Source organism: Uloborus diversus, unplaced genomic scaffold, assembly GCF_026930045.1.
Source record: "Uloborus diversus isolate 005 unplaced genomic scaffold, Udiv.v.3.1 scaffold_693, whole genome shotgun sequence".
Taxonomy (NCBI): domain Eukaryota; kingdom Metazoa; phylum Arthropoda; class Arachnida; order Araneae; family Uloboridae; genus Uloborus; species Uloborus diversus.
This window is the reverse complement of record NW_026558894.1, coordinates 61277-87219: the sequence shown is the minus strand read 5'-3', so window position 1 is coordinate 87219 and position 25943 is coordinate 61277. Positions and strand designations below refer to the sequence as shown.

The 25943-nt window shown below is 33.1% G+C and overlaps 1 long non-coding RNA gene across 2 annotated transcripts; it reads right to left on the bottom strand.

Moving 5' to 3' along the window:
* Positions 1-8461: 8461 nt before the first annotated feature.
* On the bottom strand, positions 8462-25719 carry LOC129233754 (uncharacterized). Of its 2 annotated transcripts, none has more exons than XR_008581484.1 (4): positions 25678-25719; positions 22918-23050; positions 15211-15317; positions 8462-8584 (listed from the first exon to the last, which is right to left on the bottom strand). It is a non-coding gene; the product is annotated as an uncharacterized LOC129233754 (long non-coding RNA). The 2 variants fall into 2 exon arrangements; XR_008581483.1 differs by lacking the exon at positions 8462-8584 and adding an exon at positions 10037-10112.
* Positions 25720-25943: the final 224 nt, after the last annotated feature.

Sequence of the window (25943 nt, the reverse complement as noted above, 5' to 3'; positions counted from 1 at the left end):
TTTAAAAGATTTCATAATCTTTTTTTGTAGCAAAAAACTAGAAAGTTTTAGTTTTTCTGCTTTTTTTTTTCCCCATTTTATTCTGCAATTCAGAATATGTTGTACCAGCATTAACAGCTACAATCCTAATCCTAAGCTTGAACACACATGACAATACGATAATAACTTTTTACTAAATTTTACAAAAACAGACATTTGCTCTCTTCAAAAAACTTGAGTCATTTTAAAAAATATCTTTAATTTCATTTCAGTCATGGACATCCTTTAATTGCCTGTCCAATTATCCGAGTTCGGACCCGATGGACTCGGACAGTTATAATTCTATAGTATTTGTATACAGTCGAACCTTGATGATGCTTGTGTATCCCCGATTCACTATTTTGTGTCAATGTCCAGAGGCAATTGGTATAAAAAAAACCTTGGGCGGGGAGGGGGGTTGGCTTGAAACTAACTCTTCATTTAAAGACCTAGACAACTAAATTTTAACGTCATAATTTATTGAATGACCTCTACAAAATACAGGACAAAGCCTTAAAATCCGAGACGGATGGCCACAGTGTGGTTTTCCTCCTTTCAATTCCAGGGCTGTGTCCAAGGGGGGGATTTAGGGATTAAATCCCTCCCAGTGTGAAAAAAATAATAGAAAGTCAAATGAAGAAAGGTTCATATTTGACTTTTAGTTAACTTTTAATGTTGAAGTTAGGGTTCAGCAGTTAGGAAAAAAAATTCTCTGGGAAGTTTCCTGGCAATTTAGGAGTGTCCTCTTTTTATTAAATAAAATCATTCTCTTAAAAGCAGTGATGGAGGAACCACTGAATGGGCTGTCAACACAAGTCATTTTTAATATTGCTTTTTATAAAAAGGCTATGATGACTTAGGCGGTTCACAAAAAGGGAAGAGTTGCTGCTATGAATGAATATGCGTAGTAATTGTGCTTGGGTAATGTAAATAATTTGCATCTGCAACGAACCTTTTACTATTTAGTTTATTAAGCATTATTTTAGAATACCTGAAAACATGTGTCATAAAAGAATTTTTAGAAATATATTAGTACTTATTGAAATTTAGTGCACAGTAAACAGGTTTGAAATCTAAACAAGCAGTAGAATGAGTAAATACTGAGGTTACTAGCGCAACCAGAATTTATCTTCTAGAAGGTGAATTTCATAAGGTTTCTGACATGTATACAGTATAACGGTCCTGACTTATATCCCCTCCCACCGCTACGCCCCTCATTGGGAATAGTAAAGAAATGAATTATTTGGCACTGTTGTGTTTTCCTGACAATGCAAGCAAGAATGAAAGAACATTGAAACCAAAAGCCCTCCCTTAATGAAATCCTGGACACTCGCCTGTCCAATTCAAAACTCGAATTTATTTTTTATCAAATGACATGAGAAGAGTATAAAACGCACACTTATTAAGCAAATTCTTCTTTCTTCAAATACGTGAATCGATCAACACTATCATTTTCTATCGACGGTTTATTTTGAACTAGGAAAAGTTAAGCTGAAATCACCCAAACAAAGTGAGACAAAAATGACTATAAAAGTTTACGGTATTTAAGACCTGACTATATATCCGAAAATGTAGAATGGAATTTCTATTCAATATATGAAACATTAAAAAAGTGATTGTATATGCGGGGTGACCTCGTATCGAAAGGGGGGGGGGGGCTAGGCGCAAACTGTTCAGTTGAGGGTTAACCTCTTTTTTATTTATTTATTTATTTATTTGAGGGGGGAGGTGGATAGCTCCCTAATTTAGCCAAGGTCTGACTCTTTGTGTTTGTGTTTCTGAGTAAAGCTAATAAATAGCGTTTTTTAGTTAATTTTGCTGATACTTCTTTCATGACGACCTTTCCTTAAATTTTAAGGAATAATTTAAATTTCCTTGACTCTTATAAACCCTAAATTTTGCCCCCCCCCTCTGCAGCAAAATATGTAGGACCCCCACAAGGCAGTGTATATTTGAAACGTTAACAAGCCTTTAATGCTTTTTTTCCCCCTCCCATTTCTTCTGCGTAGGGCCCCTTAAGGACGTGCCCCTCCCCCCCCCCCCCGCACTGTGGGGTCAGCGGGCACGCAGATCCGGGCCTAGACGGTCGTAATCGCTTACCTTTCTATTAACGCAATGGTAACGTTTTATTTGATACACAGACAAAAGCATATATACATTATACATAGATATATTTAGGAGGGGACACGATTTTAGTGGTATAAAGACGCAATTTTTGTGATGTGAGGGTTAAGGAGGGCAGAGCTTACCTCAGAGAACTTTTCTAAATTGATTTATATAAATTTCGATTTTTGATTTTTTTTTTTTTTTTTTTTTTTAATCTGAAGACGTTTTAATTTGACTTAGAGGACTGGAGGCCCCTCCTACAAGTTTTCTGAAATTGATGCTTTAAAAGCACTATTCGGTGATGATGAGAGGAATATTCGGAAGTCCTCTTCAGAAAATTTTCACTGAATTCTGAGAAACGAAATTGTAGGCTATTTTTAGTGAGAAACTGCCAGATAAGGAATGGGTTCGGTGGTCTCCATCGGGAAAATTTCAAAATCGAAACCTTGACGCAATGACGCACAATCCCTGCAATTGTCGAATACTTTAAGGGTAGGTTTTCCTCGAGATTTTTTTCATACAGAAGTTATAAAGAAGCAACTTTTCATAGGCTTTGTTATCAATAGAGGAAAGAGGGTGCAGTAGGTTTGAAGTTCCCTCTGATTTTTTCTTTTTTCGAAATTAAAGATGAGTTTAAGAATGCTATCATTTACAGGGAGGTTCCCAATATAATATCTATATAATCCTCAATTCCTAAAAAAATCATTTCTAAAGCTAACCTACTGTTGCGGTTAGCTTTAGTAGTGAAAGAAATTAACAATACTATTTTCTTTCTTTCGAAATGGAAATTAACTCTCTCAAGGTCAAATATCTTTTTATCAGAGCCATACTTACGATTGCTCGATTAATCTTTTTCAGACAAATATATGTTGGGGAAGCTTACAAGGGGTATAGGGTTCATGACGTAGACTGTACCATTGCAATTTTAATAGGGTGGCGGGTATTTTAGAGAGAGGATTTTTGATCTCACATTCGGGGATCTCGTTCTTGGGAGGATAGGCAGAGTTAGCAACCCTTCGAACGCTTCGTTTATCCTCCATTCACAACCCCCTCAAAATGATATCAGGAACCCTGAAAAACTATTCCGCCTAATCAAATCCTCCCTTCAAATAACACAGCATCCCCATAAATAAGACAAAAAAAAAAATCAAAAACTTCTAAAACTATTCCCCCTCCTGAAATATATCAATGCCGCAGTCTGCGTCAGGACTCCTCCTCCCCCTCGAGTATCCCTATCTTCTTTTGCCCACACTGAAATGAATTCTCTCAAGGTCATACATCTTTTTATCAGAACCATACTATACAAGCAATTGTTTATGCCTTTTCAGATAGTTAACCATGTCAGGTGTGCCCACGAGAGAGTTGCTGGGGTTGTAGCGCAGATCGTACCATTGAAATTTTCATGAAACGACAACTTAGCAGGAGTTTTGATCATGCTAAACCGTCGTGATGACCCCTGATGATTTGTGGGGTCTCTTTTCTTTTCTTATGGAGGGGGGAGGGTATCGTTTTTGTGGGGATGGACACCGTACCACTCCTTTGAATGCCGAAATGGGAAGATGGGGCGCCGCAGACATTGGGCGCATGCCGGGAAAACATTGGGCACAACATGCTCGGCGCCCAATGTTCTTGTGCCCAAAGTTAACGGCGCCCAAAATGCTCGGCGCCCAAAGTTCTCGGCCCCCAATGTTCCCGGAGGCCAATCGACGGCGCCCAATGTGCGGGCCCAATCTTCCTAGACTGAGGACCCGGTCCTCAAGCCTCAACCGAAATCCTTTTAAAATTGATGTAAAAAAGTGTGTTTTAGTTGATCTTTAATGATATCAGAAGGGCTGTCCCTAGTTCGGAGGCTGTCCCTAGAGTTCCTAGCTCTCCTCAAACGAAAATTTTCGAAGTGGAAGACCTAAAACTGCATTAGGCTATTTGTATAGATGATGAGGGGCGGACGGTAGGTTTCAGGAGCTCTTCCTCAGAACCTTATGCAGTCTTTACTTGTTTTGACTTTAAAGTCAAAGGGAGCAACGACACAACTGTGCCTTTTGGTTCATTTAGCGCCACTGTATGAAAACTACCTTTTCTGATAGGACTCTAGGTTCACTATAAGAAGAGGGGCAGGACGAGGACCAATAAACCAGAACTCTGTTTTCAAAACAAAAAGATGCATCTAGATTGTAAAGTTAATTGTTCGTATCTCGTCCAGAGACGGCTGCTCAAGGGCTGATTATATCAGGACTACTGAAAAACATCTGGAAGATATTGCAACATCGGCCGATGTTTCACCGACATTGCCACCAAGTCCATCATTTAGACAGGGGAGCCAACTGCCCTCCTGGATTTGAGAAATTGATGCACCAGTGTTGGTACGGGCCATGACAACTATTTTGTTTTCTTGTAGATAAATGAACGGATTATAATCGTATGTGTATCGCATGAAAGATAGAGTACATGCAGTACAGGAACTAATCACTGAGTTGTAGCTGGTATATAGTAGCGCACAGTTTTGGGAGGGACCATCCGAAATTTTTGAACTCCCTAGGGCCGAATTTAGCTCCATGCCGGCCCTAGGCAAATTTGAAATCTTCGCCCCCTAACTCCCTTTAAGAAGCAAAATATCCTTGATTCAAAAAAACGTAAAAAAGTGTTCCCCAGATTCAAACTGTCAAACTTATGAAGAAATGATGACGTTTCACATTCTGAGGCGCCACGATGAAATGATCACAGCGATCTCCCAAAAAAATTTTTATTCGGCAAATTTTGCTGACGATTCGGCAAATACCATGATTGAAAAACATTTGACTTTCATAAGATATGTTAAGTAATCATTATTAAATTACAAGAAAAATTGTCTCTGTGGAAAATGAAAGAATGCTAATATTTTACTTTCAAGACTAACAATTTAATTCAAAAAATGTGTATTTTAATAGCAAGTCTGCCGCCCTTAGGCAGCTGCCTACTCTGCCTATTGAGAAATTGGGCCCTGATAACTCCCCAGAAATTTTATTAAAATAAAGTTTTAAAAACTCAATTTTCGGGGTATCGAGGCATTAACTGAGGGGGTAGATTTAGGAATCTCCCTCGAAAATGTTTCAAAATTTAAATTTACCAGTAATTTCTGAAAATTAGGAAACTAAAAACACATTTTGTATGTTTTTGATGATGTACGGAGAAAGTACTTTTTGAAAATAAAGCTTAGAAACCAAAATATTCTGTCATTATACATTGAGAAGTTAGAAGAGGAGGGGTGCTCTTCTAGCTCTTCAGCTGTCCAGCCTAAAAATGTACCTTTAGGTAAGGTAATGTTTGCTTACATTAAAAGAAGTGTGAAGGTGCTTAGAATTCTTCCTTCCTGGAAATATTTTGCCTTTGAGGCTTTAAAAATCGATTTTTAACTATATTTATACATATTTTAGAAAGGGGTGGAAGATTCGTGAGCTCCTCCAAAAAACCTGCTTTTAAAGCTATCATCACGATATAAACTAAGGAGGGAGGGGGTCCTATCAAAACTCGTTTGTAGTTGAAGTCCCAAAAAAATTCATTTAAGTTGTTTAAGTAAGTTAAGTGATAAGGGCTGGATAAGCTAGTTTCCGTTGACAATTTTTTCCAAATAAAAGACTTAAAATGCAATTTTTTGCTACATATCAAGGCATTTGTGAAAGGGCACGGGAAAAGGGGTTCTCCTCCTAGTTTCGAAATTAAAGCCATAAGAACGAAAATTTAGGCTCTCTTTGGTCTTGTGAACAATAAGTATACTCTGAGAACCGCAGCATTTAGAGATCGTCCAAGTGTCTGTAGTTAATTGAACATTTTGGAAACAAAAGTTTTGTTTTGAGGATAGGGATATAATTTATCTCCCAATTAAGGCCTATACTTCTTTTTCAGTAAAATACATGTGTTAAATTTTGTTATCTTCTCATAATATTTTTTTCCTTAAAGAACTCCTGCAATCACAAGGCTTTGGGAGGGGCCATGGCACCCAACTAGATCCGCTCCTGGTAGCGCAGCGAGGGCTGAGAAATCAGTCAGTTGGTGAATCGTGTGCAAGACCACATAAAACAGAGTGTGGACTGCAGCTACTCCGACGTCGGGGATGGGAAGAATTAGAGCACCCACCGTACTCTCGACTTTTCTCCCTGTGACTTAGATATCATTCGTAAGATTAAAAAACCAATGTGTAGTAAGCGGTTTGCAATAAGAGAGGACATTGTTAATGCTATGCGCCAACAGGTGACCAGATTCCCTTATGGCACCAAATACTGAGGCTGATGGTATTCAGCGCACCCCACATCGTTGGTAGAGTGTGGTTACAATAGTAGGGGAGTACAATGAGGGTTTTTTGGTCCAGGTTTGTCATGGTAACTTTATGCGTGCTGAGTTATTTTTGTGCCCCGTGAAGGCCATATTTCCCTGTATTCTACCATAATAAATTAGTGTCAGTGATGTTCCCGTTAGTTTTTCTGAGGGTATACTCCCAGTAATTTTATGCACAATATGTGTATGCGATCATATACATAATATAACATAATATGCAAATTTTTAAAACTTGAGTGTATACCCTATATGTCTAATAAATGTTTAAGAGTATATGGCGTATATGGAATATACTCAATGGGAACACCACTGATTAGCGTTACTATTCATTGTCCACTAGGCTGGTTCAAAAATACATGTATATAAAAAAAAGTTTCTCCTAGATACCAGGATACTCCACAATATTTTTAGACTTATAAATAGTAATATACTGGCAAAATTTTAGCTTCCTATTTCAACTGAAAGAAGGTTCTCAACCCCCGCCTCCAAACTTCATAAGTATGAGGAAAGAGGCTAAAAAAAAATATATTTAACTGAAAAAACAATGCTACACATTATAATATACACTAGTAACATGCATACATTGCAATAAAACATTTACAAAAAAGAAAAACAGCTGGGGAGAATAAATGTTTCTAAATTTTTCTTTTTCTATGCTATGGCTAATGTTAAATTAATAGCTCCACTGAGCACCCTCTTAAAATTTGAGTAAGAAGCTAGAACTTTTACAGCGTAATACTATTAGTAAGTCTAAAGAAAAATAGGGGGTGTCCTGGACTCTAGCTGAAAAGAAGTTTTTTTATAAACACCCTAATGTCCACACATGTAGCTAACACCTTGTCCTTTTGTCTGTATATATCATTTTCCAACCGGGCTGGTATCTTCAAGAAAAAAAAATAGTTGCCATAACTTTTGTGCCAACCCTTTGTATTTATAAAATGTAAATTGGTGTGGTTTTGGTCCCCACCACACCACTACCCAATTTGGAATTGGTGTGGTATAATTTCACTGCAGTGACACTATTTGCCCCCTCCCTTCCCCTGGAAAAGCTCATAACGAAGCATGCTATAGAGAGCAATGCCTTCAATGGCACCTCCAGTCGCACAAGATCCTATCACACATTGCCCCCCCCCACCCCTTCTACAATTTAATCTCCTTACAAAGAAACCCCTATCCCTTTTTTAAAACATTGTTATGGAATTTACTTGATGGTGGTGGTTAAATGGATATGGTGGCTTTTGTGGATTAGTTCGCATGCTGGATGAGGTGCAAAAAGCCATATGTTAATCACCGTTGCTTTAGACCTTTGTGACAATAAGAAATTCTGAACATTTTTCCTTTCTTATTTCATTTCATCGACATTATGAAAAATAATGAATTATCTTTTTGTGCTTTTAATTCAGTAATTTTGTTGAAGAAAAGAAAAAGCAAAATTCTTATGTTATTTTGCATATAGGATTCTTACTTGCAGTAAAATACATTTTGAACTTTAAAATAGCTTTGTATGTTTTATAATACATTTTTCGACAGTTGAACTCGAGTGATAACTATTTTTTAAAACTTAAATCATCAAATGCATTTTATCATTTCTCAATTCTTCTGAGAACCAAATATTTAATGATATCTTTAAGATTGGAACACAGAAAAGTTTATTATTTGTGGACAGAGTTATGATTACTTTTTTGCATTACATTATTCTTTGAATGTTTCTTCATATAATAGCTCAATATTTTAAATTCTTACTCACTAATGTGTTTATTAATGATCATACCAATCCAAATAGAAAATAATTTGCAACAATTACAAATACAAGAATTGGTATTAGGTATAGTATAAAATGTCAAAAGATATTGTCTGTTGAAAAAAAAAAAAGCGTACAAAGAAAAACATATATGGAGCATTGAAATTATATTATATATGTACTTCACATGAAGAAAAACGTTGTTTTGGAGACTCAAAAAGAAAGAAATATAGACAAGAATATAGAAAAAAATAAGTAAAATTTATTTGCAACAATAATTTTTGTTCAAATTTTTTACAACAATTAAGAGTTAAAAGTGAGCAACAATCAAAAGTACAAAGTAAATTTTTAATAGCTGTCATCTTTATCACATTTCTTTTCCCTTTCTTCAAGTCAGTTTCCAATTAACAACTGAAAAGTAAAAAACAAATAAATAAGTTTGCATTTCAAACAATTTGCGATCTCTTGAAGTTCATTGTAACGGGATTTCACTGTAGTATAAACTGCCTAAAAGTATATATTAATTTAAATTTTACATTTTATTTCGTTTTTGGATAAAAATTTATCAATTATTCACCTATTACATTTTTTTTGAAATTGTCCAATTTGAGTATTTATCCAGGCCTCGGGTAAATATCCCAAAAATATTTACCTACCTACTGGGTGTTTACATGATCCACATCATTGGTTATGATTATTCTTTTGCTTTATATCATTCTATACATATTATTTCATATGATAGCTCAATATTTTAAGTTTGTACTCATAAATTTTCTATTATTAGTAATCATAGCAACAGAAAAATGAAATAGCAAAAACAAAAAATGTAAGAATAATTATTAGATATAGCATAAAATATCTTAAGATTTGTCAGTTTACTGTTAATAAGATGGTGGGATCAAAAAAAAAAAGTATTATATGCTTCATAAATAAATTATGTACTGCAATTTACATTTCATCGTCTTTTAGGGTATTGGAGAGATATGTTTTGAGAACACTTACCTGCAGAAAGGAAGGAAAATAACAATCAAAATTGTCCATAATTTAAAGTTAAGTTAGAAGCAATAGATTTGACAACAAGGAAAAAAAATCATACATTTTTAACTTAAATTTCCACTGTAGCAACACAACAGCAGGGTTGGCAGTTTTGAACACTATGCCCTGTCCAAAACCCTTGTGTTTAAAACTGTACGAAAGTGTCCAAAACTACATTTTTAGAGAAACTATTTTGTGAGAAAATATCAAAAACAGAATGAAATGATTCAAATTTATGTTTTATATTGAATATTTATTTAATGTGAACACTCAAGTGTAAATATATATGTATCTTATTTATTCAGCTGATTCTAATCTAGTTACATAAAAGTTGAATTCTTCATCAAAGATTTCAATTTGTACACGAGTTTTTTTGTTTTCCATAATAGTAACTAATTTTTTTGATATTTATGCTTGTGTGCAAATGAAAGTGCTCAAGATATAATGCAACAATTGACTTAAATGTAATAAATGACAATTTTGAACTACAAATATATTCGAGTCTTTTACAGCTTTGTGAAGATTTTCTTTTCAGGATGGCGCCATTTCATGATCTAAAACTAAATTACCACCAAACTACTACAAACGTACACCATACAAAAAAAAAAAAAAAAAAAAAAGAAAACATACATAGAGCATTAAAATCATATTTTATAAATATTAACACAAATAAATGAAAAAAAATTTTTTTTTTAAACCTAAGATTTAAAAGAAATAAACATAGACTGAATTAGAAAAATTAAACAAATTTATTTGCATTAAAAATTTTAGTTCAAAATTTTTTACTACAAATAAGAGTCAAAGGTACAAATAGAGTCAACCATAACTACAGAATAGTCTTCTTTAATAGCTGGCATCTACATCACTTTTTTTCTTTTTTTCCAAGTCAGTTTTAAATTAACAGCTGAAAATAAATAAATAAAAATAAATAAATAAGTTTGCATTCCAGATGTACATTATCAAAAAAAGTTGAATGTGTACAAAAGTTTGCATGTAATGGCATGGCAAACATAACTGCTGCCTGGGGTTTGATATCTTTTGACCCTTTCTCCCTCTTAAAATCTACAGTAATACAATCTGTACAATATAATAGTAATAATAATATAATATAAATAACAACATAGCAAGCAGTACCTATCTTAAACTACATTACAGTTAATCATAAATAGTCAATACCCAACTGAAAAAAAGAAATCAAGATTAGGATTGAAAATTAAAGGCAGTGGAAAAATTAACAGTCCAGTTACTTAAAATTAGTTAAAAAAAAAAAAACTTATGTGAGGTGAGTTCAGGTAAGTGCGTCGCCTGAGAATTTGGGGAATGCTGCCTGAAGAGACTTCTGCCATGTTATAAATCAAAGGAATGACAGTATAGAGGGCGCTGGCTGCTCCTGATCTCTGATGTGCGTAGTTACGTTGGTAGAATAGAACTTTGTGTTGTTAAGTGTAGATGTGTTGTGATTGTTGTCTGAAAATAAATATGTGGTTTAGAAAAGTGTAAATATTCACTTAAAGGGTAACGAAGCAATTTCGTAGTTGGATTAAACAGGAACTGGATGAATAGTCCAATTTAATATTTTGGCGCCCGAGCGTGGGACTACGAGATTGAAATTAAAATTAGAGGTAAGTGAATATTTGAAAGATAAATTATGGAGGGTGATACAGAAAAATTAAAGAAAAAAAGAACTACCCTCAGATCTTTGACAACAGAATTATTGAATAGAATTGAAGGTTTAATTAATGATAGCAACATAGAAATAACTGATAAATTAGAAGAACTTAAAGATTTAAATAAAAAGAATGACAAGTATGACAATTTAAAATATTTAAATAATAGTATAGAATCTTTACTTGAAGAAAGTGAAATCGAAGCAGAAAATACTGTAAGTGAAGATTATTCTGAAAAGATAATTAAATGGAAGTCTAGAATTTCTAGGTTATTAAAAGAAAATGCTAATGTCGAAACCAAATCTAATATTTCAAGTGAATCATTAAATACTACCAATTATGAAAGACCTGCAATTAGTAATGATTCCAAATGTGTAAAACTAGCTAAGATTTCTCTATCAAAATTTTATGGTGATCCTAGCGTATGGCTAGATTTTTGGAACCAATACAACACAACAATTCATGAAAACGAAGAATTAAATGACATTTAAAAGTTTACTTATTTAAAAAGTCTTTTGGGTGGAGTAGCATTAAGCGCTATTCAAGGGTTTTCTATCACTAAAGAAAATTATGAAAAAAGTGTAGAGTTACTTACGAATAGATTTGGAAGGCAAGATATTGTTATTAATACTCATATGAATAAAATTTTAAATCTTGAACCAGTAAGGAATGCATGGAACACTAAAGCCTTCAGATATCTTTATGATCAATTAGAAATTAACATACGTTCATTAGAAGGTCTTAGTATCGATTCTAAAAGTGTCGGACATTTATTAGTTCCAATTATATTAAAGATAATTCCAGAAAATGTTAGTTTGGAATATAACAAGTCACGTTCATCCGATGCAAATTTTGATTTAAAGGAATTAATTAAATTCATTAAAAGAGAGGTAGAATGCAGGGAAGCAAATAATTTGCTGAATAATTCAAGAAAAACGAAAAATGTAAATGTTCCTTCAAATTCGCGAAATGAAATTAAACGAAACACAATGCATTCTAACCCAACAGCTGCGTTTTCAACTAGTGTTAATTTTAATTGTTGTTTCTGTAAAAGTAGTCATGATTCTTTTCTTTGTGAAAATATTCCTGCTTCAGAAAAACGAATATTAAAAAATGAAGGAAGATGCCATAAATGCTTTCGCCGTTCGCATTTAGGTTTTCAGTGTAAAAGTAAAATAAATCCTTGCAAGAAATGTAATAGCAGAACTCATCACGAAACAATTTGTTTTCAAAATCAAAACTCTTTTAAAGTGGGAAAAGAAAAGGAAAAAACCCTAGAAATGGATCATGGAAGCCACGATAAACCGACAACATTAGTTGCAAGTATACATGAAAGGGAAAGGAAGAGTTCAAGGTCAGTTTTGCTACAAGTGTTAGAAGCCAACGTTCACTCGGCTACAAATTATGAGAGTATTTATATTCTTTGTGACTCAGCGTCTATGCTCAGTTTCAACACTAGAGATTTAGCAGAGCGTTTGCATTTACCAGTAATACGAAAGGAACATTTAATTGTTTATACTTTTGGAAACCGCGATCCTAAAGAAAGGATTTATCATGTATCCGAGGTCACGATAAGCCATTTACAGTTCCCAGATAGAACCTTTCAGATTGAAGTTTTGATTTCTGATCACATTACTAATGCCTATATGCCACCACCAGATGAATCACTTAGAAAGCTGTTGAAAAGAAACCGAATTTATATTCCCAACTTGTTTAGTAAAAAGGATAGGGTAATAAATATTCTCATTGGAGCTGATGTATACTGGAAAATTCATTCGGGGAATATTAGAAGGTTGAATAAAGATTTGTATTGCGTTGAAACTCTTTTCGGATTTTGTGTATCAGGCATAAGCAACGCAATTGAGAATAAAAAGAGCTCCATTATTCAGAATTTATGTTTCTGTGAAGATGAATTTATTAGTGAATTGAAGGTCAATGAAGCGCGCAATGAACTTGATTTAAATCGGCAAATAAGACGGTTTTGGGAAGTTGAAAGTCTAGGAATAAAACATACAGATGAAACTTCAGCTTTAGAATTAGAGACATTGGAACAGTTTAATAGGGATATTAAATTTAAAAACGGAAGATACGAAGTAAAATTACCATTTAAGGATGAAATTAATCTTTCTAGTAATTTTAATCTTGCAAGAAAATGTTTAGTTTCTTTAACAAGAAGATTTATTAGTGATCCGTCCTTGCTTAAAAATTATGAAGAAATCCTTCAGGAGCAAGAGAAGGAAAATGTGATTGAAGAAGTTAAAGAAGATGTTGATACAAATTACTGCTATTATATGCCTCATCATCCAGTCCTACGAAATGACAAGGAAACTACAAGAACACGAATTGTGTTTAATGCATCTGCTTCCCAAAGCTTTTTTGAAACTGAAGTTTTAACCACGCCATTTTGGGTTATCTTTGTTGACGTTGCTAGAGGGAGGAAGATTCAATCGTCTTCCATCGAAAGTTTTCGAAATTGAAGTTTAAAATGCAAATGTAGGCTTTCTTTGGTGATGGTAGGGGATCTTTCAGCTTTTCTCCTGTAATTTCTCCGCACCTATTGTTTCAAAAACCGATTTTTTGGCTATATCTGAAAATGATAGGGGAAACGCAAAAATATTCCGAACCGAAATATTTTTTGGAACTAAAATCTTTTTTAGGCAATTTTTAGGAAGGATATGTTTTGGGGCTCCTAAGCGGATATTTCTAAAAGCGCAATTTTATACTATCTTTGGTGACGTTAACGAAACTGGGAAGCTGTGATGGGTCTTTTGGATATTTTTCGATATTAAGAGCCAGTTTTTATAAGAGTCAGACAGGTCAGATCATGCCATTTTTGATTTCGCAAAAAATTTTAGTGGTTTCTTTGAATGATTTTAGAAGACACATTTCTTTTCTTCCAAAAAAATTTTTTATGACCTACAAAAACACTGAAAGTTGGTCTTAACTTAGGGTTTTTCTGACACATATCGACATTTTTAAATAATTCAATTATCTCTGCGCATGGAGCATCAGCAAAAGTAATCTTTGTGATTACACCATGATATTTAGTGCCTCAAATGAAATATATCACAAATTTTATGGCTGACCTTCAGTGGACCCTGGCAAGGGTGGCTAAACTGACGCAGTAAGTGAAAATGTGTCACGTTTGAGGCATCTCGGTTCCATGCACTGCGGTTCAACATAGTTTTTATGAGCAATTTGTGTAGAGATATATATAAATTATTAAATAGGCTCATTAAATGTATGGTTAATGCTCAATGCTAAGAAAAAAGAGCAGCTTTGTCATCAAAATATGATAAAATGTGTACTTTTTAGGGGCCTGTATCTCAGTGCACTGAGGGTCAGTATAGAGCACACTGCTTGCATTTCAAACTAGAGTATGTGTATTTTCACAATCAAGTGACAGAACTATTGGCAAATTATTTTCAAGAACACAATATGTATTTCAAAATAGTAAAATGAATTATTTAGTTTTTAATTTAATCAACATATACGGTTTAAACTTTGCTCCAGGGATTTCCAGATACTATTTAAAAAACTAATATGATCAAAAACGTACCATAAAAGATTTATAGACTTGCAAATGGACTAATAATGCTTACTCACATACTTTATAATATGATCACTAGAAGCAAAGTTTTAAAAAAAGGTTACTATTGCAGTAAAAATGTAAGTTATATTTGTAACACTTTTTTGAAGGTGTTTTAGGTTTTTTTTTTTATTATTTTAATTAAGATAGCCTTTTATTCATTTGTACTGTACATTATAGTTCATTGACATTTGTTTAGTCTGTGCATTATAGTGACAAAAATTATTTTCTCTGCACATGATAGCAAACAACTACTAAGTCATATTTTATTACTTATGATAAAAGCAATACTATGACATTATAAAACAAGGGTATTGTTCAGACGAAGGGGGTGAGAAAGGATTGTTCCCACAGACTTTAGTTCTAGATCATATTACCGATCTCAGAATGTCTTAATGCAAGTAGGGATTATTATGAACTCCAGCTTCCTTGGCTGGTTTCCAAGTAAAGAAAATGCAAAAGAAAAGTTCTGTACAAATAGAAATTGATGTTACACAACTAAAAGAAGTTGCTAACATCACAAAAACATTTAAATGGTACAAATAGCAACTAGAATCGGAGACACACGCATTAGGGTTACAAAGGACTTTTGATAATTAAGTAAAAAAAACAACCTTATTATTGAAAAGACATCAAACAAAACATAAGAAGTCTTTTCATCCACAAGCTAATTTTTGTTTGCTTATTGCATGAAAGTTAATATTTTATTTGCAGCTAAGAGTAGTTTATAGCCAAGGAATACTTACCGCCACTTAATTAGAAATAGCGTAATCATCAGCAGAACTTCCTCCACAGCATGTAAAGAATGGTCATCACTACAGGCATTCTTATTTGTAATCTCCATTCACAATCTCTGAAATTTGAAGCAAAATTTTTAATAATAAGATAAAACTGTAATTTAATAACAGAAATCAAAAGAATGTAATGACTGCATTTATGCAAAGTATAAGAAACAAGAAATATTAAATAAGTGCTTTCTTTTTTAAAGGGGCGGATCCACGGACATCATGACTTTAATTGACCAAATATAGTCTAAATTGCTTTTTTTGGGAACTTTTTTTCTTCATGCCTAATTATCTTATATTCAAATAAATTTAACACAAGTGCGGCATATTTGTAGCATAATTCAATAAATTACCTAACTGCATGTACATGTGTGTGCGTTGCTATTCATCTCTTTTATATTTTTCTTAATCTTTACCAACATCTACACCCTAGCTTAGTGGCAGATCTAGCCAATCATTTTGGGAGAGGCCATCCAAAATTTTTGAACTCTTCAGATATTTTATTAAAATGAAATTTTAAAAACTCAATTTTAAGTATGTTTGTACTTTGTATCTAAAATTATTTGCACTTTATGATTACATTTATAAAGTTATTTAAAAAAAATTTAACAGTTTCATTTTCAGCTAATCGATGAAATACAACTCAAATTCTAAATAATAGAATACTTCCCACATTTTGGAAAAAAGTTTATTCTAACCAAATATAAGTGCAAATTAGGCATTTAAATGAACATGCTACCTTTCTTAGATAGTTTATAGTGATGAAGATTTACATTGAGTCAAAAAATTAGAATATTCAAATTAAAGGGGGGAAAACACTTTCAAAAAGAAACAACATTAATACTAGAATGCGTCATTTTTTGCTAAATTCGATGCTTTAATCCTTTCTCTCACATGGATTCTACCACCTATTTACATTAATCGTTTCTGACACTGTTTCCATACTCTCTTCAATGCGGCAACAAGCTAAATTTTGTTGGCGGGCACCAGATCTTGAATGGATTTATTTAGATTTGATGGTACACCAAATTCTTGATTGTATTGAGATTGGCAGAGTTGATTTACCAGTTCAATACCGAAATTCCTCTTTCTGTTTAAAATCTATGAGTCTATTTAGAGATGTGACACGGAGTAGAACCTTGCTGGAAGATAAAATATGTCGCTAAATGGGTAACCGCTGTGCCTCAGATGAAGTATCATTCAGTATTATTGATTAACAGTGGAAATCACGCATTGTTTTATTTTATGATATATATAACTATTTTATGATATAAATAATATTTTGGCAAAAAATATTTTGCTTTGGTGTCTTAAATAGCAAAATGTAGTTTTAAAACCAACTTCACTTTTCTTTTTCGCAACCGCTAAAATAGGCTACTGAATATTTGAGAATTTAATTCGACTATTTTCATTTAGTTTCAGGACATTATCCCCCCCCCACAAGTATGTAAATATTTGGTACAATGTAGATGTGAAATTTAAAATTACATAAATTTATTAGAAAAAAATTTGAAAAAAAGGAAACCAATGGTTTGGCTAATAAATAGTGAGACATCAGCTAGGCCAATTTTTCTAGTCGAGCGTAATCAAAAATAGCCAGTGATTGTTGATCTCTGAGGACTACTGATTATTTTTTATGGCTATAATAAGAGTAGTATAAAGTTTTGTAAATTTTATGGGGGCATGGGGGTCTGGCAACCGAACTGACAAGGGGCCTTGGCTCTCAGGGACTCGGAATGACAATCATATTTTTGAGACTAATGCACATATTAAAATAAGTCATCTATGATTTTAAAGAGAAATTTACCAGGTTTTTTCTTAATAAAGTTTAATCACATAAATGTGCAATGTGCGAGCCCATTGTACAACGTGCTTAATTATAAATGCCCAATGTTGGAATCTTTAGTAATGCAACATCTTATCTATAATTGAACTTGTTTCACACATTTTGAAGTATTGCACTGTCAATGAAGGTGGTCTCCATACACCCCATTTTGAAGAGAAAAAACTTATGTGAATTCCTGAGCATCAAAGGACCACTGCACCATATTTGGAAAAAAATCCGACGAAAACTGGATTTGCATAACAAAAACCCCTTGTGGGGTGTATTCACACCCTCTCCCCTTTCCTCATAGCAAAAACCCCTATGACAATTCCTGACCATCAAAGAACCGCTGTGCCAAATTTGGCAAAGATCCGACGAAAACTGTAGATTTGCATAAAGAAATCCACTGTGGGAGGGAGGGTGGCCCCCCCATTGTGAACAAAAAACTACTCTAAGTGAATTCTTGAGCATCAAAGTACAGGTCTGTAAAACTTTTGCAAAAATCTGACGTAAACTGGAATGGTGGTGTTTTCGCGCCCGACCCCTCCCTCATAGGTAGGCGAAAAACTCCCTATGAAAATTCCTATGCATCAAAGTATCACTGATCCAAATTTGAAAAAGATCCGACAAAAACTAGGCATTTGTAAAAGGAAGTCCCCGGTGGGAGGGGGGTTCCGATTGGGAACGAAAACAGCCCAATGTAAATTCTTGAGCATCAAAAGATCTCTCTGCCATATTTGGCAAAAATCTGATGTAAACTGAATTAGCATTAATAAAATCGTTATTTGGTTCAGCGTTAGAAATTAGTGCTGGTCCACTGGTCCCAGACTAGTGAAACCTGCCTGGGAACACCATAAAAAATAATTGGTGGTCCTTAGGACCAACTGTTGTATATTTTATATCACACTAGCGATAGGGGGGCGACCGGTATTCGGACACCTGGTAATGGAAAATTCTTCACCTTTCAAAAACTATAATTATTAAAACAAATCGGTACACAATTCAGGAATATCTTTCAGAATACCTATGTTGTGTAATACCGAACCAAGCATATGGCACGTCAAATCAAAGAAAGTCGTTCCCAGAAAATAAGGCATGTATGATTTACAGCTCAATCAAATCCGTTCGGATAAAAAAATCCCAAAAGCGAAAAATAAAAACTTTTATTTTATTGCCATTTTGACGAGGAAGAAAAAAAATCTTGTAAGCACTGTCTGACCGTTGGCGTCATCATATACTTAACGTCTGAAAAGTGGATGGATATCAGGGTTGGCCAGATTGGACCCAATGGGTTTTTTTGAAAAAACCCATTTAAAAAAAACCCATTATTTAGCCCACTTTTGGGTTTTTTAAAATTTTCTAAGTTGTTTTCAAAAAAATTAATTTAAATACTTTCACAATTTAAACTTCTTTTTTATTTGTTCTTCACCACAGACAGTGAACATAAAAAATGAATTTCGAACTTTAATAGTATTTCTTAACTCTTAAAAGCATTAAAAAAAATACTTCAAATATTTTAAATAAATATATTTAACTTTTTTCTTTCACTGGTCTCAATAAATAACTCAAATTATCTTGATTAAGTCCTGTCACGTCCGATTTTCTCAATATTTGTAGAATGTACAGAGGAAACTACTCTAGCTAAAAGGCTTTCATGTGAATTATTTTCTGCAAACTAACACGTCACAAATCTCGAATAAACAAGGTATATTTTTTTTTAGAAATTAACAGATTTTACAAACGGTCGGATAGAAAACAGAATAGGATGTACAGCATTTTTTTCATTATCTTACGAAAAAGTTTAATATTTCTTACTCCGTACACAGAAATAGAAAAACAGGCAACATAAAATTCAAAGAAATATCTTGATTAAGCTGGAATTCAGTAAAAAGGGATTTAAACTACTTGATGTTCTACAGTATTTTTGCATAACAAAATGAAATACAATAAAGTAAAATGCAAAAAAAAAAAAATGTAGGTATTAATTAAAAACAAACAAACAAACAATAGATTTTATCACTCGAGAAGTAAATTTGCCTTAACTGTTGGTAATTATAGAAACTAAAAAACCTGAAACTTCACCATTCGTGGGTTTCGTCATCTTTTATACTTTTCTTCAGAAAACGCTGAATTTTCCAGCTTCTTTTTTCCCCAAGACAATTTTTGTGCTTTGTCCATATACTTACAACTACAATATGCTACAAGTACCCCACATTTTCCCTAAAAAAAGACAAAAAACCCACATTTCTTTTTAAAAACCCAGCTTCAGTTTTGGTTTTTTTGGGTTTTATTTAAAAAAACCCAAAAAAACCCTGGGTCCATGGGCTTTTTTTAAAAAACCCGGGTTTTTGCCAACCCTGATGGATATGTGTAAGAATGGATTTTTGCATTTACTTATCTGTTGTCATTCAGAATCTTGCAATCAGCGCATAAACCTCCTTACTTAGTTTTTATTGTTTGATTTAATTTAGTGAATTTCTGTTTAATTGTGCATGTTTCGTAGTGTGGAAGTTCGATATGAATTTAAAAAAGAAGTACCGACAGTATTCAGCAGAGTTTTTAAAATTTGGTTTTGTCATGTCACCGCAAAATGTGCAGTTTCTGCATTGTCTTTTGTGCAATAAAACATTTTCTAGCTATGAAGCGATGAAGTCCTCCTGAATGAAAGAGCATTTGTCAAGAGTACATGGTGACAAAGTAAATAAACCTCTTAGTTATTTTCAAGACCTCAAAACAAAAGCGGATAAACGGCCAAAGGTGGGTGAATTACTTAGAAGACAAGCAACAGATCTTGACAAAGGACTTCTTGCTTCTTACGAAGTGTCTCTTTTGATACAAAAATGTGGTAAGCCTCATATGATTGGCGAATCTCTTATTCTATCGGCTGCCAAAAAAATAGTTGAAATTTAGCTTGGTGAGGGCTCCAGTAAAAAGATAAGTCAATCTCTCCTCCTGAGTAACAACACAGTTTCCAGGAAAATAGATGAAATGGCTGCTGACATTGAGTGCAAACTCATAAATGTTTTGAAACAAAGTAAATTTACACTACAGATTGATGAATCAACTGTGACAGATAACAGCTATTTTATTAGCTTACGTGAGGTTTATTAATGAGCTGAAATAGATAACTGAGAAAATGTTGTTCGCCAGAACTTTGATTACTGATACAAAGAGATTGTCGATTTTTAAATTTGTGAAGGATTATTTTGAAGAAAAAGAAATTTCATTGACAAATGTAAGTGCTTGCGCAGCAGATGGTGCCCCTGCCATGGTGGGTCGTCATGTTGGGTTTCTTGTACACCTTAAAAAAGAAGTGCCAAAAGTGATTACCTTCCGTTGTGTCATTCATCGTCAACACTCGGCTGCAAAAAAATTGAGTGGTGTTTTACATGAAACCTTACAATTAGTCATTACTGATATTAACAAGATCAAAACTAATTCTCTCAATGATCGCCTGTTTCGTGCGCTTTGCCATGAAAATGATGAAAAATTCGATTGCTTGCTTTTACATACGTCTGTGAGATGGCTTTCCAAAGGAAACTGTTTTTCTTTGAATTATTCGACTTTGTAGCTGAGTTTCTCGACTTGCATGATCCTGCTTTAAGTGAGAATTTGAAACAGCGCAAATTGGAACTTGTGTATCTCACAGATATTTTCAAAAAAATGAACAAAGTCAACATTAAGCTTCAAGGAAACAAGATAAACTTCATCAAGGCCAAAAGCATAATTTCAGCATTCATTTCCAAATTCAAAATCCACAAGGCAAATATTGGCCGTAAAGAATATATCCTGTTTCCAATTCTAAAAAAAAGTTTAATCGTGGATGATGAATTTCCTGAAGAAAAATTTTTGATTTATATTGATCACCTTGATCAGTTAAAAAAGAACACGGAATCAAGGTTTGCAGATTTGATCAACTTACAAATTTCTGACTGGATTTTAGACCCATTTAGTTTTGAAGATGTGGATTTACTGGAAAACTCTTTGCAGACAGAGTTTATGGATTTGAAATTTGATTGTGAATCAAAAATTACTTTCAAGCAATACGGTTACGAACTTGCCCGGGTGAAGCTTATGGGTACTTACCCATAACTTTGGAAATAAGTTGAACAGCTCCGCATCTCATTTCCCTCAACATATTTAGTTGAAAGAGGATTTAGCTCTGTAGTGCTGCTTCTCACAAAGCAAAGAAATAGATTGGACATCTGCCTCAAAGGGGACCTCAGATTAAGTTTCACAGACATCAAAGCTTTAACGGAGATCCATCAAGCACAAGGCAGCCATTAAAAAGGTAAAAAAGAACAAATCTTAACAGTTAAAATTTTCAATTTTTTCCGGATTTCAATTAAAAAAAAAAGCATGTTACTGAAAAATGTAATTTCCTCATTTTTGCTAAGTATGTAAATGACGTTGGTTAATTAAAGCACTTCAAATTACATTTTTTTGGGGGGGGGGGGGGTTAAGATTAAAAAATTCAGTTTTAAAGCTAATTATTGCTTTATCATGCACTTTAACTGAAGAGCTGAAAAAATTGAGTTGTTCTCCCTCTTGTGTGATAAATGTGAGACATAAGTATTCTTATTAGGATTTTTTCGTTTTTCATTTTTTTTAAATAAAAATATTTATGTTCAGTATTTTTCTTAAACATTTTATTCAGCTCAATATCAATAGTTTATGTTTAATTTGAACTGTGAATCATGTTGATACCTCAATTGGTTAATTTTTAATTGTTGCATTAGGATGCTCTCTTAACCAATACACGTTCACTTTTATGGGCCTATGAGAGGTCATGTCAGCTTTGTCAGAAAGAGAGCAGGGATCCTTGGAAGGAACCTGCTCTGAATGATAGTAATATAAGTTTTGAAAACTCTATAGGGGGAGGAAATCCAGAGACCTACTGACAAAGGGGCCCATATTTACCTTCGGCGACCTTGTGAATTCTTCCCTTTGACTATAGTTAAAAATTAAATAACTCTTTGAACAATGCAGAAAAGATCTTAAAACTTCAAACATTCACCCATCACACAGAGCTATGAAAGATTACGTATTGTTAAGTCAGTATTTTAATTTCTCTGTAATGAAGTCCCGTATTTTCTTTATAAACGATATATCGAACAGATAGAAATCTAAATATTTTTATTGCGGTAGTAGATATATATCGATATATGATGGTATATCGGTATATTGCCCAGCCCTAGTGATGTATGAAAATGAAAAAGTGAAGATGCAGTAGTAATGTTATTGTGGGATGGGGAGGAGTAGAGTAGTAATTGCCCTCCCACTGATTATTTTAAATCACGGGCCCGGATGCAGTGGTACCCCCATTATTGAAACTCTGCACATGCCTCTGGTACATAATAAAATTTGAGTTTGGAATAGAATATCGATTATATCAAAGTAAGCCCTAAATTTTAAAACCATTGTTGATGCTACTTGAGCAAGCGAGGTTTTAGATTTATATATTAACTAGCAAAAATACCCGGCGTTGCCTGGGTCAATAATAATTGTGAGAAACAATCGCTACTTTCTTTTGTTTTGTTTTAACTGAAAGAACTCAAAACACACCGCTTTGACGTGATTAAAAATCGAGCTTCTTCCTTACCCATAAAAGTAAAATAGCAATAAGTATGAACAAACGAGTACAGTAGAAGACCGTTATAACGCACACCTTGGGACCAGAGCTTTTGCATTATACAGGTTTTGGCGTTATATAAGTCATTTCACAAATTTTGAAACTAATATTCAAAATATATCTATATTAGCACTTCAGAATGAGTTCTATCTGCAATGAGTATTAAAACACTAATTATACAACTAATCATTCATAAATAAACATGCTTTACCATTAAAAGGAAGTGAATTATCCTGCACTTCTGTCAGCTTCATGCTTTGCATTAACAGCTGCATTTTCAAGAGCCATCTGATATTTTCTCTTTACTGTGAATATTAATTTTCATTTAAAAGCTTTGAATTAAGCTGGAAAGATGAAAAACTGTTTCAAAATTTAATTTTCCTAACAATTTTTATGTTAGCAAGGCAAAACAAAGGAATTTTTTAAACTTAAAAACCTATTGTTTACTTCTGAAAAGTTGTGCAGTTTATAGAGAATTGCGTTACATAAGTTGGCGCTGTTTCTCTAAGTGTGCAAAAAGTAGTTTCCAAATGTCTGAAATAAAGTAGAAAAAAGTAGAGTTTCCAAATGACTTTCTTTAAACTTATGTTTACTCCGGAGAAGCCTTGATTCAAAATTTTCATTATGATTACTTTTAATATTGCTGTTGTTAGGCACAGAATTTTTGTAACAATGGGTTTTATATTTAATCATTTAATGGAGAAATTACATGACATTTACTGTTTTCCATCATAACGTTTTTTAAACTAAGCTTCTTAGGAATAAATAATAGCCTAAGTTGCTCCCTGATAATGTAGCTATCTATGGTGAAAAAATGGTTAAAATCGGTTCAGTAGTTTTGAAGATTACGCTGGACATACATACAGAAGTAGCCATTTATGTATAAAGATAAGTGCATTAAATTTACCTATAATTCTTAGTTTTTTGATGAGATGAGGCTACCAAAATATGTTTTTTCAAATCTAATTAGGTTTGTAAACAACAAAAATGACTTTCAAGTACAGTAGAAAACCGTAATAAAGCACACCTTGGGACCAGAGCTTTTGCGTTATACAGGTTTTGGCATTATATAGGTCATTTCACAAATTTTGAAACTAATATTCAGAATATATATATATATATATATTAGCACTTCAGAATTAGTTCCCTCTGCAATGAGTATTAAAACACAACTAATCATTCACAAATAAATATGCTTTACAATTAAAAGAAAGTGAATTATCCTTCACTTCTGCCAGTTTCATAGTTTGCATAACAGCTGCATTTTCAAGAGCCATCTGATATTTTCTCTTTTTACTGTGAATATTGATTTTCATTTAAAAGCTTTGAATTAAGCTGGAAAGATAAAAAACTTTCAAAATTCAATTTTCCTAACAACTTTTATATTAGCAAGGCAAAACAAAGGGATTTTTTTAACTTAAAAACCTATTGTTTACTTCTGAAAAGTTGTGCGGTTTATAGAGAATTGCGTTATATAAGTTGGCGCTGTTTCTCTAAGTGTGCAAAAAGTAGTTTCCAAATGTCTGAAATAAAGTAGAAAAAAGTAGAGTTTCCAAATGACTTTCTTTAAACTTATGTTTACTCCGGAGAAGCCTTGATTCAAAATTTTCATTATGATTACTTTTAATATTGCTGTTGTTAGGCACAGAATTTTTGTAACAATGGGTTTTATATTTAATCATTTAATGGAGAAATTACATGACATTTACTGTTTTCCATCATAACGTTTTTAAACTAAGCTTCTTAGGAATAAATAATAGCCTAAGTTGCTCCCTGATAATGTAGCTATCTATGGTGAAAAAATGGTTAAAATCGGTTCAGTAGTTTTGAAGATTACGCTGGACATACATACAGAAGTAGCCATTTATGTATAAAGATAAGTGCATTAAATTTACCTATAATTCTTAGTTTTTTGATGAGATGAGGCTACCAAAATATGTTTTTTCAAATCTAATTAGGTTTGTAAACAACAAAAATGACTTTCAAGTACAATAGAAGACCGTAAATAAAGCACACCTTGGGACCAGAGCTTTTGCGTTGTACAGGTTTTGGCATTATATAGGTCATTTCACAAATTTTGAAACTAATATTCAGAATATATATATATATATATATATATATTAGCACTTCAGAATTAGTTTCCCTCTGCAATGAGTATTAAAACACAACTAATCATTCACAAATAAATATGCTTTACAATTAAAAGAAAGTGAATTATCCTTCACTTCTGCCAGTTTCATAGTTTGCATAACAGCTGCATTTTCAAGAGCTATCTGATATTTTCTCTTTTTACTGTGAATATTGATTTTCATTTAAAAGCTTTGAATTAAGCTGGAAAGATGAAAAACTTTCAAAATTCAATTTTCCTAACAACTTTTATATTAGCAAGGCAAAACAAAGGGATTTTTTAAACTTAAAAACCTATTGTTTACTTCTGAAAAGTTGTGCGGTTTATAGAGAATTGCGTTACATAGGTCGGCGTTATAAAGGTATTCTACTGTATATACATCTATGTACTACTTATGTGATATTGATTCATACCAAAATAAGTTAAGAAATTAGCACAGCTACATTAAAATATTTTATCCAACATTTTCAAAGCTTTCTTCTTATTAGCAAAATTTTTTAATCTTTGAGTTACACAGCAAAATCTGAACTACTATCAATAATTTACATGATACAATACAATGATATGTAAAAAGAACTGAATTTGTCAAAAGGAAAAAGACAAATTTCAACTCAAAATTTATTCTTAAATAACAAGTAGACAAAATGAAATTTTAAAAGATTAAGCATTATAAGTAACAAATCTGGCTAATCATATTAGTACTTGAACTAGAGAAAACGGGTAAACAAACAGAAAAAAAACACACAATAACAATTTTTAAATAAAATGCTTACGAAAGAATATGTTTTCTTTTTCTATTCAGCCTGAATTTCAATTATATTAAGAAAATATCATAATACTTACGACTTACGTAGAAAACCACAAGTAGATTTCTCACGAATCGCCATGACACGTCGGTCAATGCAGGAACGATCCTGGGTCCATGGTTACCATATTGGCGACTTCATCTATTTCAAGGCGAGTTCTTATCAACATGACGAACATGATGCCAAAAAAAAAGTGCGATACCATAAGCAATACAGTTGCAGTTTATTTTTCCTTTCTGGAAACACTTCCTGAAGGAGTATGTTCTTTCCGATTTTAAGTGTACTTTTTTTCATGTATTTGGT